The sequence below is a fragment of the Arvicanthis niloticus genome, chromosome 1 (genome assembly GCF_011762505.2).
Source record: "Arvicanthis niloticus isolate mArvNil1 chromosome 1, mArvNil1.pat.X, whole genome shotgun sequence".
Taxonomy (NCBI): domain Eukaryota; kingdom Metazoa; phylum Chordata; class Mammalia; order Rodentia; family Muridae; genus Arvicanthis; species Arvicanthis niloticus.
In genome coordinates, this window is record NC_047658.1 from 70,930,542 (window position 1) to 70,946,042 (window position 15,501).

A 15,501-nucleotide genomic window follows, 5' to 3' on the forward strand; every position below is an offset into this window, starting at 1 on the left:
CCTGGGGATTTATAAGAAGTTCCTGGTTGCTGATGAAGAGACGTTTTCTACATGAGGGTAGCCACTGGTAAGGTGCCTGTGTGCCTGTGAACAGCTTCTCCTCGTGCTCCTAGTGAAATTCACTGGTCATGTGAGAAAGAAAGAAAGAAAGGAAGGAAGGAAGGAAGGAAGGAAGGAAGGAAGAAAGAAAGAGAGAGGAGAGCAACGAGCGCTGAATATGATTTATATACATCGCATATGTGTATACATATGTCACAATGCAATCCATGATGTATAATTAATGCATATTCATAAAATGATGAAAAACAAAAAAGTGAAGTCTGTGAATATAAAAATAGGCTTGAAAGATGAAAGTAGAGAGAGGAGTTATCTTAAATGGCATCGATGTAAGAAAAGCTACTGGGCCAACAGAACAGGAATAGGGTGCCTGGAGGAGAGCATGTGGCAATTAGGAACTCCATGGTGCTACCCAACAAAGTTGGAAGCAACATCTAGGGGAAAGTGTGATTGTCAGGAAACTTACTTGTGATACAGAGGAAGAGAACGCCGGATCCCAAAGTACCGTCATATGCACAGGAGGATGCTGAATTAGGCTAAAGGTAAAAGGTGAAAAATGAAGTGGAGAGGAAGTAGCCAGGCTGGGTGGTGCCCATCTGTGCCCAGCACGGGAGGATTAGGCATTGGAAGCCAGCCTTGGCTACAGAGTGAGCTTCTGTCTAGCCTGGGGTGTGTGAGGATCAATCTGAAAAGAAGCGAGTCAAAAATAAACAGAAGAAAATGCAGAGTAATCCTGCGTGCAGAGAGGACAAGCCATAAGCAAAACCACTGGAAATCCAATTACTCCGGAAGTGTAGACTTCAGATGTCTTATCAATGGCATGTGTCCCAGACAAAGACAAAGAGCTGGTGGAATGGGGGGAGTGATTTGCAATGTTTAAGATTGACAAGGTGCTAATATCTGGGATGCATAAGAAATTCTTACAAGAAAGCATCAACCTCGATAGAAAAAAAAAGGAGAAATCCCTGGAACAAGATATTTATGGAAAAAGCAGCTCAAAAGCATTTATAAAATCTGCTCAAGCTCGTTGGTTACCAGAGAAACAGAAAGGGCAACAACAAACCATTTTATACCTGGTAGACTTGCAGAAACCAGACAGCCAGATGATGACGTCACCTGCAGGTGGGAAGTAAGAAGGTGGGATTTGAGACTGTCCACAGGAGTGTGGGCTACTGTTTTGACACCAACCTGGCAGCTGTTATTCAAATGGGGCACAGGAATATGCATAGAGGTATATGCATGCCCTATGACCTTCAGGGCCACTTCTGAGTGTTCACATAATCCCGAACTATTGGAACAAGGGTACTGATGCTGACTGACTGTATAGTGCATTGGTGGGGAGGCACCATCCGGTGATATTTAGCAGGCAAGGATAATATACAGATGTACCTAGCACCATGAACCCTGAGAGAGAGAGAGAGAGAGAGAGAGAGAGAGAGAGAGAGAGAGAGAGAGAGAGAGAGAGAGAGGAGATTAAGATCTATTCTAGGTTCAATTGCAGAATTTAAACCCAAGCATCCACAATTGCAGAATCCATTTAATTAAAATTCTTATGAACCAAAAGCTAGACATTAGGCCTGTGATTGCTCTTGAAGTGGGACCTGGGAGCCAAACTCAGATCGTAAGCCTGGGCAGTGAGTATATTTACCTGCTAAGCTGCCTGTCACCCTCAAAGCCCTGCTCTTGTTTTAGGTCTCTCCTCCTCCTCTTCCTCCTCCTCCTCCTCTTCTTCCTCTTCCTCCTCCTCCTCCTCCTTCTTCTTTTTCAATTTTTATTTTATTTACATGAGTAAACTGTCCCCTTTGTGAAAAGAAAGAACAAACTTTAAAAGCTGTCCTCTGACCTCCATACATGTGTCTCAGCACACGCCTGCCACCTCCCCCAGCAGATTAACATAGATAAATGAATGTTTTTTTTTTTTTTTTAAAGAATAGGGCCGTTTGATGATCAGTGATGTGTTAATGTTGCGTACTGAGCGTATGATTAGTTCCATCCTCTGCACCTGAGGTCCAAAGCAACAACAACAAAAAAACAGGTACCTACCCAGCCAGCCCTCCCCAAGTTCCTTAATTGCTCTTGTTTGAGGCCTTAGCTGTTTCAGAGAGTAAGAGTCCCTGATTCCTGGCCTGCAGAAGGCCTCCATGAGTGTTTACCAAGAAAGAGAAGGAAGTGGGTGGGTGGGCAGATAAATAACACTTGAAGGAGAAATCAGCAAAGGGATTGAGGTAGTAAGTTCATGGGTGAATGAATCCGTGGACTTTGAATGAGTGAGCACCAGAAAGACTGAGTGAATGGATAAAGAGGTTAATGAGTGGATGGCTTGGGTGAGTCCACATGAATGGATAGATGAATAAATTTGTAGATAATGAATGAGGGAGGTTGGCCCACTTGTTCAGTCCTTAGAGAGTGATTATCTGACAGGCAGGCAGGCTCAGCTGGAATGGTTGCCTGTCTGCTCAGTACTCAAAAGAGCCTCAAGGATGCTGGCATGCTCCCGTGTGAATACGCCTCCTGACAGAAGTTTACAATGACAGAACTCCATGGGAGAAATTAGTATGTCCTGACAAAGCTTAGACAGAAGCTCCAAAGCAGGTCTGCAGAAAGCATAACAGCATCCCAACTCTGATGACTGATTTCTGGCCCAGATGATTAGGGACGCCCTGGTCCTGTTGGGTAGAAGTCCGAATCCTCCAAAGCCCAAGGAGAATGTCTACCCCTGGGAATACTGCCTGCCGAGGATTCTCCTTCAAGTGCAACAGCCCCTTACCCCTGCATCAGGGTCAGATAGAAATTTGGGGCCTCAAGGGAGAAAGACCTGGTTAGACAGCTCCCAAGGGGTCCACCTGCTCAGAAGTCTAGGTTCAGCACAAGTTCTGGTGTTAGGTGACTTGCTGGGAGCCAGCATCCATCAGGATTGGAATCTGGTCTGGGCTGAGCATTAAAGTTGTATAAAGGGAAAGAAAGGACAGGAGAAATAGGGTGAGTTTCTAATGCGAGTGCTCCGAGGCCTCCTGAGCCATCTCCCAGGACTCTTGCAGCCTCCAGAGATACCATCAAAAGTGTTTGGAGCTATTGTCATAGCAGAAGACTCAGGTGTGGGATAGGAAGGAGGGAGGGGCTCTCACCAAGTAACCGTCGTCTAAAGCTATGATGAAAACTGTCCTGTGTTTGTCTCATTCACTATCTGTAATTCCCTTATATGGATCAGGAAGCTGATGTGCAGGCTGGTCATGAGGCCACTCAGGGCCTCCTCTCCAGGAACTGATGTGGTCTGGATTTCCACTCCAACGCTGCACATCCATTCCCTACCCAAAGCCTATGCCTAGCTCCCACGTGCAGACAGGTGGGGAGAGTGGTTTCAGGCCAGAGGGACATGTTGATGGAGAGGTGCCTGTGATGGCTGCTGCCAAGTGGGGACAAGGAATAAGATGCAGGAACTTCTAGGATCTTGTCCATCTCATCTTGGTATTGATTATAGAAAAATGTTATCTCTTTAATGGGAGGCTCTCCAAAGGATCATACTATTTGTTATAAAGGAAATGGAAGCCTAGAAGCTAAACCTACAGGAACCTTCCTCAAAATGCAGGGTTCTTAAAGAACACCGAGGGGTTAAGATTTGAAATTGAGATCCAGAAATGTGTGGGGACTTTGAAGTGCAAATGATTCACAGGCAGAATGGGTGATTCTCTTTCCTGTTCCAGAGATGCCAGGTGTTCTGCTCTCTCTCTCTCTCTCTCTCTCTCTCTCTCTCTCTCTCTCTCTCTCTCTCTCTCTCTGTGTGTGTGTGTGTGTGTGTGTGTGTGTTGAAACAAGGTTTCGTAGCCCTGGATATCCTGGAACTTAAAACTCTGTAGACCAGGCTGGCCTCAAACTCAGAGATCCTCCTATCTCTGCCTCCCAAGTGCTGGGACTAAAGATGTGCTCCACCACCACCTGGCCAGGCTTTGTCTCCTAAGTCGTCAATCTCAAGACTCCAACTTGGGGTTTCAAGACTGAAATGACATTTCCCAAACTGCCCTACATCTTGGGTTGCTTGTGTGGCCTAGGTTCTTGCAAGAATCATCGTGGGCACTGCAGGCTGGAGTGGGGAGACAGGATCCTTGAAGAAGCTGCTGGGACCGAGGACACTCATGGAGGTCTAGCACCTCACATAGGTGTCAAGTTACAGGTGGCAGAATAGTGACTTCATTTCCACCAGAGTTCCAGAGGTGGGCCATGCTGTCCCTGGCCCTGCTGGGTTTGAATATACAGAAACACTGAGTCTACCTCTCTCTGCTTCATGTTGTATGGTGTGCAAGCTAAGACTTAAGCTGGCTGATGCTGTCCTCTGGAAGCATAGAGAGACCATTGGTTGTAATCAACTGTTCCTCCAATCCAGCCTGAGCTGCTTGGGGGGGAGACTAAGTTTCTTTCTCTATCCTTATTGCCTACACAGAACGTGAGACAGCATGTGTTCAGCAGTCACTGAATGTTGAATTGAAATACAGTCACTATTATTAAAAATCCAATCTGAGTGATTGTATCTCCCAAGGAAGCTGGGCTGGCCCCACATATCTTTGGGAATATCTTGGTGGTGATCGTGGCCATGCAAGAGTCACTTCATTCAGCACAAGATAATTGCCTGCTCGACAAACTTGTATCTGCGTGATGAACAGCCAGCCGCCCAGCAGAAGAAATCATGTTCATGGCAGAGTCAGGCCTGCGTGACCAGTTATAGAGTCAATCAAAACAAACTAGCTTCTAGCACAGCACAGGCTCCAGGAGACCAAATGTTTTTTTACCAAAAGTAGGGCATATAGACATAACATAGGAAGCTAACCAGATTTATATTATATTGCCATCAAATCTATTTGAAAATATCACCAATGGAAAACTCCTGAATAAAAACTGCCCCAAGCACCCCTTTTCATCAACTCAGATGACCTGTGATAGGTTTTTCTCTCTGACTTCTACTAGTTACAACAAAACAAAACAAAAAACTCAAAACAAACAAACAACCAACACACACACACACAACACACACACACACACACACAACCAGGTGCTGCCCAGGGTAGCAAGATGGCTAAATGGTTAAAGGTGCCTGCTGCCAAGCCTGATGAATTGAGTTTGATCCCCAGAACCCACATGATGGAGCTGGAGAACTGACTCCTGCAAGTTGTCTTCCGGCCCCTGCATGCCTGCTATAGCATGTGATCCTCCCCCACTAAGTATATAAATAAATGTAAAACAAACCAGTGTCCTGGCTTAGTGTCCTTCCTTATTCTTTTCAAAGTTTCCCAGGACACTCTTCTTAGTTTCAAGGTGAGTTTCCCATTGGTCCTCCTGACAGCTAGGAGTCACTTGGGCAGAATGCTGTGTGGACTGTAGCACAGTTCAGGTTCAGATCCCTGCTCTGCCATGGCCTTGCTCCCTTTGGGTCTCGATTTCCACCTTTACAAACGGAAGTATTCTCAAACTTCTGAGGGCTGGGAGGATGGCTCCATTAGTAAAGGGCTTGCTTTGTAAGAACAAGAAACTGAGTTTGATTCGAATAAGTTTTTTTTTTTAAGTCAACCAAGGTCATTCATGCTTTTAATCCTAATAGTGGGGAAGCAGAGACAAGTGGATTCCCAGAACTATCTGGCCACAGAGCCTGCCTAAGGTAAACACAATCAATCTCTCTCTCTCCCTTCCCCCCCCTCTCCTTCCTTCCCTACCTCCCTCTCTCTCTCTTTCTCTCATAAAGAGTGGATGGAACAACACCCAAGTTTGTCTTCTGACCTCCACATGCATGCTCACATCTGTGCATGCATACATACACACATGTGCAACTGCACACACATACACACAGAAGAGAATACACATAGTGTAGGCTCGTGTTGATTAACTGAGAGGAGGCATGAGAGACTCCACTGTCAGAGCTGCAGCTGTCTGAGCTTCAGGGCTTCCTGAAGAGGCATTTCTGGGAACCTGCAGCTTCAGGCAAGGCTAGAGGGTCTGAAGGGAGCTTCCAGGATAGCTTTGGGTTTACACCCATCAGGGGCAGAAGGGTTTTGAGTTCTTATAGCATCAGGGTGGAGGGGATCCGCTGAGGTCTAGAGTTGAAGTGTCTGTCCAAGAGGCCCCTACACTGAAAGATAGTCTCCTAAAGCTGATGCCATTTGAGGGGCTGCAAGACCCTTGGGATGAGGAGGTTAGCTGGAGGAAGTAGGCCATTAGCAGGTTCTTGGAAGCACATTATCTCTGGCCCCCTCCTGCCATGATGAAATGCAAAGAATTTCTTCTGCCATTTGTTCCTGCTGCCATGGTGGAGCCAAGTAACCATAAGCCAGACCTCCCTCTACAAACATGATTGCTTCTGTCACAGAAACAGAGACGTGAAGAGTGACCAAGACAGTGTTGTAGGTTGAGTTGTGTGCCCTCAGATACACTCAAGTCCCTGCCTCCTGTTCTTGTGAATGTGACCCTTATGTGGCAATAGAGTGATGTGCTCACAATATGATAAGGTCATAGTCGGTGAGAAGGGGTCCTAAATCCAATGACCAGCGTCCTTATAGGAAGAGGGGTGGAGAGGCACAGGGGGAAGGTCACCTGAAGACAGGTATGATTAAATCTGCCCAGAGTTCCTGTGCTAAAACTTAATCTCCAAGGTAGGTCAGGTGAGAGGGGATGGATGCCACGGTTCCAGGGATGTGCTCATTTTTGGAAGACTGCTCATTTCGAGAGCAAATATGAGCCAGGCGTGTTACCACATGCCTTTATAATCCCAGCACTTGGTGGAGGCTGAGGCAGGAGACCTCATTACAGCCAAACTAGGCTGTATGGGGAGACTGTCTACAAAAATAACAAGGCAGGGTGTTCCCCTCTTGCCTTCACGCTTTCTTGTCTTCTGGCTTTGGCCATGAGATGAAGTAGGATGAGTCCTTTGTCAAATGCCAGGCCCTTGACCTGGGACTTGTCAGCCTCCAGAAGTGGGAGCTGAATGCAGTTCTGTTCATTGTAAATTACCCAGTGTGATGGATCGTCAATTTGACAGGATCTTGAATCACCTGGAAACAAGCCCCTAGGCCTGTCTGGATATTTTTCTATATTGGACAGCACCACCCAAGGAGGCTGGGATGGTGGACTGCCCATGCAGGAGGAAAGCAGGTTTAGCTTCGGCATCCCCGTGTCCTGCCTGGAGATGTCATGTGACTTCTGCCTCCTGCTCCTGCCTCACACCTTCCTTGATATGATGGACAGCACCCTTGAGCTGTGAACCCAAACCAATTCTTCCTTCTTTGAATTGTTTCTGTCAGTGATTTGTCACAGAAACCTCGGGCATTCTGTTATGGCAGGAGGAAGCAGACCAAGACTTGAGTGGAGGAAAGTGATGGGCTGTAAGGGGGCTGGAGGAAGTGAGGGAATCTCCTTCTTTAGGGCCTCCAGGGAGAGCAGGACACCTCTCACATGACTTTAGCCTTTGATCCCATAAGCATGAAGCCACCCAGTTTGTGATACTTGGTTTCAGCGGCCCTGAGGAATTAACCCAGTGGGTGAAGCCAGTGAGAAGACTGAGATCATGGGGTACAGCTGGATTAGAGGGAGGAAGAGAAAGCCAGCTGAGAACCATCATTTCCAGCTGTGGGGTGTGGTGGGCAGATCACCTGGGAAGTGAGTCTCAAAGAGGAGTCCTCTAGATTAGGTTGGCTTGTGAGGGGCTTTCTTAACGGGGTTAGCTGAGATGGACAGACCAGCCCTGAATGTGGGCAGCCTGGGTCCTGGACCAAATGAAAAGGCAAGAAAGCTGAGTGCTGGCATGGTGCATGGATTGCTCTCGGCTCCAGGTGGTGGAAGCTATACAACCAGCTGCTTTAAGTCCCCGCTCCCTTGATTTCCCCACAGTGATGGGCTGCAACCTAAAATCACGAGCTGACAGCCAACAGCCCTTCTCCCTTATGATGCTTTTGTCAGGGTATGTTGTCTTAGCGACAGGCAGAGAAACTAAGACAGCACTCTTGTTGGCCTAGTCTGACTTGACTGCAGTAGCAGAATATCACTTTATGAGATACTCTGAACATGCCTGCTCTGTCTAGTTTTATGTCAACTTGGCACATGCTACAGTCACTGGAGAGGAGGGAGGTTCAACCGAGAAAATGCCTCGGTCGATAGGGCTGTAGGCAGGCCTTTGGGCGCTTTCTTAATTAACAATTGATGTGGCCATTGTGGGCGGTGTCATCCCTGAGCTGGTGGGTCTACACAAAAGCAGTATGAGTAAGCCATGGGGAGCAAGCCAGTAAGCGGCACCCCTCCATGGCCTCTGCATCAGCTCCTGCCTCCAGGTCCCTGTTTTGTTTAAGTTCCTGTCCTCACTTCCTTTGGTGATGAACAGGGACATGGAAGTGTCAATCAATTAACCCAAGTGGCTTTGGGTCATGTTTTCATCACAGCGATAGTAACCCTAGCTAGGACAATGCCTTTGTGGTGACTCATTTACCCATGGATCACTAACTTGTGCTACTATCCTCAGGAATGTTGGTCCAGTAATTTCCAATGAGAATGCAGCCTGAGCAGAATTTCAAGCCAGAAGTGATGAAAGCAAGCAGTGTATGAAATTTTTAAATATAAGCACAGATGGAACAGAGGATTATTAAATGGCTCAACTACCTATGCACCAACAAAAAAATATTTTAAAAGAAAACTTGAAGTGTCCTTCTGGTTGACTATGAGCAGAAAATGCCACCCATGTCCTTCAAGCACGTTCTCACAGGTGCTCGTCTGACTCTGAAGAAAGCCTTCTCATAGTGTTTCGGTCTAAGTCTACAGTCCTGGAGCCACACTATGGGGCTGGGGATGCTGGATACCTGCTGTGATGGCAGGTGAGGATCACGTGACCACATCTTTAGCATTGGTTACTCTTACATGGTCTGTCTGTCAACGATGAGCCCATGGACACTCTGAAAGAGTATATGCGTGAGTCTGCAGGAGTGTGGATGTAAAGGTGTGGGGGTCATGTGATGCGAAGGTGAGTCTGAGTGTGTGTGACTCTGTGTGAGAGCTGAATGTGTGTGAGGATGCGACAGTGTGGGTGTCTGTGTGGGTGAGAGACTGAGTATGTGACTGAGTGTGAGCATGAACATGTGAGTCTGTGGATGTGAGTGTACAAGTGTGAGTGGGTGACTGAGTATGGCAAGAGTGTGGAAACGTGAATGACTGTAACCACGTGTGCATGAGCGTTACTGTGTTGGCATGGGTATGCATGGGTGTGAGACTTTGAGTGTGAGCATGAGCCTGCATGAATATGTGAACTTACTATGGATGAGGGTGTGATTATGTCAGTGTGATTGTGCACAACTGTATAAGCATGTGTGTTAGATTGTGACATGGATGTGTGTGTGAAATCATGTTTGTGAGTGGGTGTTACTATTAATGTTTGTGAGTGTGTGTTAGCTTTCGTGTGAGAGTTGCATTCATAGGTAAGCATGTGTGTTAATATGAGTGTGAGAATTACATTAGCATATGCATAAGTGCTTTGTATACTTGAAAATGTGAGTGTTATGAGTGTGGACATAATTGTGAGTGTTGGTGCATAAGTGTGAGTGTATGACTGTGAGTGTGAATGTGTGTGGACATATAAGAATATTTGTAAGTATGTACATGTGTGACTACATAGCTGTGTGAGAGATTAAGTATGAGACTGTTTATGTGTGACTTTGTGTTTGGAAATAGGTGTGTGAGTGTGTCAGTGTGCACATGACAGTGTGTAATTATGTGACTATGTGTGATGTTGTGTGTGGCTGTGACCTGTGTTTGTGTGTGGTGTGTAATAGTGTGGTCTGTGTGAGTGGGCATGACAGTGTGGACACATTGAGTGTGTGCGAGTGTGCATGAGAATGTATGAGTACATATGTGACCGTGTATGTGAATGAATGTATCTGTGTGAGCATATGTGTATGTGTTTATGTGAGCATGTGTGGCTGTGCATCTTTGTGTGTGTGCAAATATGAGTCTTAGAGTAAGTGTGTATGTGCGTGAGTGGATATGAATAAGCATATGTGATTGTGTGTGAGTATGTGAAAATGTGACTGTGCTACAGTATGTTTGAGTGTATGTGAGCATGTCAGTGTGAGTGTCTGTGTTTGAGTGTAAGTATGTGAGTGTGTATGTATGTGTGAATGTGAGTGTATGTGTGTATGTAAAAAGGGGGCATCACACTGTCAGATCTTGGTTGAGTCCTGGCTCTGCTTCCTGGCTGCTTGGCCTCTTTATGTCCCCGGAACACCTGTAAAATGGAACTCGCGTTTCTGTTCCCTGGGACATTGTATGATGTGTGACAGAACACATGCAATGCCTTTTAAATGCACAATTGCTTTTAGATCAGAGCTTTGGACACAGTAAGTGCTTAATAAAAAGAGACTATTATTGGTTCTCCATGCAAAGCATGTCATAAGTCATTTTGTCTAATCTTTACAGCAACAGCACGAGAGAATGATTATATCTCATTTAATAATCATAACACAATTATAATAATACCCCATAATAATCACTTATGTTGATTGCACACTCAAGAGTTTTCTCCCTTCTACTGCACCATAAGAAAACCTTATTGTTTGATTGCTCACAGTTTCATGTTCAAGAAAGCTAACCCCCTCTCTAGCCCCTTGGGTGTGACTCATTAGTCTGACCTAGTCATGCCGCTCCTCTGTGGAATGACTGGTTTGAACAGTCACATGGCCATTCTTACCACTCTGCCCAGGTTTGGGAAAGTCCTGGTTCTAGTAGTAGTAATTATTGCCCCAGAACCCTTCAGCCCTGGGCAAATGGGATGGATGGCAGGATGCTGTGGTCAGAGTCCCTCTGTGGGGGAGACTGCATCAGGGAGTATTGAGAGCAACTTAGAAGCAAGTTTTACCACTGTGGGACAGCGGGGGAAAGGAGATGGGGCTGCAGCAGGAGACACTCAGCTTGGGACAGCAGTGGCTGCAGGCCACAACACATGGACTGTTCTGCAGGGCTGGCCTGGAGCAGGCATTCTCCCCCAGGCCACTGTTTTCTAAGGTCCAGGAAACAGACCTACCTAATGCGTGGCCTGAAACATAGGGGCCAGTTTGAGTATGGGAAGCAGAGTGGTGGAAGAAAGTAAGAGAATTGCTTAGTAAGGTTCTTGGTGGCTAACGGCTGTGATGGTTAGTGTCAATTTCATTTTGACTGAATCTAGAATCGTCTGGGAATGTCTGGAGGTGGGGATTATCTTGATTATTATGTTAACTGAGGTGAGAAGCATGTCCATTGTGGGTGGCACCGTTCTCTAGCTATGCTGATGCCATCTTTGGTCAGGTGGGCTTGGGTGTTACAGGAAGGGGAGCCAGGAAGCCAGCCAGTATGGAGGTGGGGGTGGGGTGGGCAGTGCTTCTCTGTGGTTCCTGCTTCAAGTTTCTGCCTTGAGTTCCTCTGGCCTTGGTTTCCCTTGATGATGGGCAGTAACCTGTAAGCCAAACAAACCCCTTCCTCCCAAAGCTGCTTTTGTCAGAGTGTTCTATCAGAGCAACAGAAAGCAAACTAGAACACTCCTAATTCCTGCTCTTCTATATTCCTCTCTTCTTTATTTCCAGCCTGTGTGCCAAATGCAGCTTTTGCTTCATGACAGCCATGCCCCAAATAGTAGCTTTTAAGTCGAAACCACTTATTTAGTTCACATTTAGGTTGGCAATTTGGGCTCAGAAATTAACGTCATTCTTGAAGACATAAAAGACATGGGGTGGTAGTCCCCATTCCACCCACCATGTAGTCTCCTGTAGTCATGTCTACAAAGGTCCCTTAGGACATGTTAGCTTAAGTGTTGTGCTTACCTGGATGAAGTGTCTTGGTTACTACATCAGCCCAGCATCTCCCATTTGCCTTCAATCCTGTCAACGTATTCTTTCAGTACCATTAGTGAGGAGAGTAAGGAAGTGTTGACATGTAGATGAGAAGAATAGTCACATCCATCGCCTGTTGTGTGTCCCAAGGCCAGAGCATCCTTTGTAATCCATTTGGATACAACATGCCAACACCTTGGTGGCTTTATTTTCTGTGGAAGGCATTCTAGTCCACCACAGTGACATCATGCATTTGGGAAAACAGGAACACGTTGTCATGTTGAATTTCCTAATAAAACACACATGTGTGAGAGGAAGGAGGTAAACCCTACAGAGTCATATTTCTGTCTAGAAGGTTTTAGGGAGTCTGGGGCAAGGACTTGCTGTGATAGGCCTTCTGAGGTACAAGTTATTGTACCTTATTATTAAGTGAGAAACCCATGTCAGGTGTTTGGATTTCAGAGGCAACACAAGTCACATAGAGAAGTCTATTCTTGTGTTCCTATCAAGTGGTCAGAAGCCTGATAACTTCAAGTAGGGGAAGAGAGGTCCTGCATCAGGACCAGGTTGCAGGGTAAAAAGCTCTGCCCACAGCTTCAGTGTTAGAGGTATCCATGGAGATAGGGATACAGATGGTCTCTGAACAGTGCTGTTTGGAGATACACAGCAGGCACCTCTAGCTAGGCCTTGCCTTCTGCATACAAGAACTATGCATTCCAAATGAAGTTTCTGCCAGGAGTGGTGGCACATACCTCTAGTCCTGGCATTCTTGAGGCAGAGGCAAGCAGATGTCTGTGAGTTCTAGGCCAACCTGGTCTACATAGTGAGCTCCAGGATAGCCAAGGGCTATGTAGTGAAACCCTGTTTCAGCAGCAGCCCCAGCAGCTTCTGATATGCTGCTGAGCCCTCATGGAGACCGTGGGGCAGACATGAAGTAATTATGAAATTGCAGCTGTCTCTCAGGAGCAGGGAATCACTAAAGCTGTCAAGTCATGATAAGGTCTGGAGTGTACAGTATCAAGCCATCACATTACGGAAATGGCACATCTAGGACGTGGCAAAAATGAATCAACAGCGGGGGGGGGGCAGAATCCCTCCCACCGCACCCCCGCAGCCCACACAGCCCCCAGGGCTTCCTCTAACCAGAAGACAGAGGCAGAGATCACTCAGGCCTGAGTCTCTTGTGCAGGTACATCTGTAGATTGAAGTGAGAGGAAAGCAGGCTGTGGCTCCATTGTAGCCCCAGGCAGGATGGGAGGGAAAGCCTCTGAGGGAGCGAACAGCAGTAAACATGGTTGTGAGCCTTTTTCGTGTGTGTGTGTGTGTGTGTGTGTGTGTGTGTGTGTGTGTGCGCGCGCGCGCGCGCGCTTGAGCATGTGTGGGAAGGCCAGAGGACACTCTTGGGTGTCGTCTTCAGAGATGCCATCCAGCTCCTTTGGAATAGGGTCTCTTATTGGCCTGGAGCTCACCAGGTTGGCTAGACTGACTAGCCAGTGAGCCCCAGAGACCTTCCTGGCATTACAAATGCCATGTGTTCTGCCTGTTTGTGTAGCTCAAACTCAGGTGCCCATTACTGACTGAGCTAGCTCCCCAGGCCTAGCTGGGAGCCTTTAACATGGGTGAAAAGTGACTTAAAGCAGAGACGGGTGCTCCATGCCTTGCAGTACAGAATCACTGACTGGCTGGACCCAGAAGCAAATCTGGATAGACCCATGGGGGTAGGTGCTGAGTCTGAGGACATCGGCACCTCACATTGTCATTTTCTGGGGAAAATGAGGGGATTTCTCTGGGGATGTCAGGCAGCCCTTGCTTTCAACTTCTCTAGCAATAGACTCACAGATGGAGAGGTCACCATGGCTTCTGTGAGGCTCTTCACTGGCTGACAGCATGGTTCTCTCATTCACCAAAGCAGCTGTTGGTGCCATCTCTGCTGACACTTCAGTGTGCCGACAACTGAACTCCGAGTGCAGCCATGTTCCTGGAGAATGAACGAGCTGACTGCATCAGGTTCCTAACTGGACAGAGCAAGCATCTTCCTCACAGTAGTGAAGTCGCTATGCAGGCTTGCTTGCCTTGCCTGCAGGATCTCTGCCAGTGCCCATAGCGAGAGCTCCTCTACAAAGTGGCCCAGGAAGGCTCCACCCATCTAAGAAAGAGAGTCAGCCTAGATGAGCTACTGGGGCTCCTAGCAGAAGCCCAGGAAGGGTAAAGCAATGGAACACGCAGGTCTTTCAGGGGTGAAGAAGGAACAGCTAGACCCAGCTGAGCTGCTGCCTGGGAGTAAAGGCAGCTCCAGGTGGGCGGTGGCTTAGGTGGGGTAATGGTACTGATGAAAGAAATGGAAATTCAAAGTTCATTGAGATTAGTTCTGGCTAGATGTAGCCAACCTGTCTGGTATGTCAAGCCCCTGGGTTCCATCCAAGTGGAGGGGAGGGGCGGGGAGAAAAAGGGAGGGAAGGGGAGGGGAAATGAGAGGGGAAGGGGAGGAGAAGGGAATCCGAGTGAAGAAGAGAAGAGGAGGGGAAGGGAGGGGAGGGGAAGAAGAGAGGTTGGGGAGATGAAGAAGAGGGAAGAGGAAGCCAGGCCCGTTCTTGATTACCTAATGAGTACGCCTCCCATGGCTGGATTTAACCTGTCTTAGTGGGGCTGTGAGGGACAAGCAAGCTGGAGGAAGCAGAAAATGTCATGGTCCCCACAGGAGGGGAACAAGGCAATAGCTAGCAAAATCACATATACATTTACCCATTTCTAGGAATCTATCCCAAAAGTAAGCTGCCAAAAACCTGAACTGACACTGGCACAAAGCTGTTTGCTGCCAGTCTTGTTTATGCTCACGGAGGACCCAGAGGATCAGCACAGAGAGAACTGCACTCCTCTGCCGAGGCCCTGGGGAAGGGGTTGGAGTCTGGACAAAATGCAGGATGATTAATTTGTTTCTCACTAATGTGTACTGAGTGCCTGCGATGTGCCTGATGGTTTACACGTGCCAGTCCACTTAAACTGTTCAACCTGTAGCAGCAGTCTTTTACACACAAGGTCTTAGAATATATAATGAAAACATAACCAAAAATGGTGAAAACTTTTTGTGTAAGATGTTTACAGAAATAGTCCTTTTGGAATTAAAAAATACATTTCATCAAAATTATGCAGGCACATGGTAACTCCACCCCCAAATACGCACGCACTCGAACACACATACACACACACACCACACACAAAATTAAAACTATTAACTACGTTGGTACCAATGGCAGGAATACATGCAATGAGTAATGCTACCCAGAATCCTGTTCTGTATCTCCCTGCCCCCAGTCTAGTCTCCAAGGGCAACCAAGCCCTTTGAACAATTCCAGTTTTATATCTTCAAGGGGTTGCGTCTACATCTTTAAATAATGTGTTTGTGTGACTCTGACTTGATCGAGTTTATTATGGATATTATGGATTGGCTTCCAGCTATAAGTTAGATTAGAACCTCTTCTAAAGCAAAAACAACTTATTTCTCTCTAGAGACCCAGGACTTGGACTTGGGACCAGCAGGGAATGGGTGTTCAGTGAATATTGGTTAAATGAAGTGATAACCTGAGGGGTTGTGGTTGGGGGGAGCATTGGAAGCACAAAAGAAGAT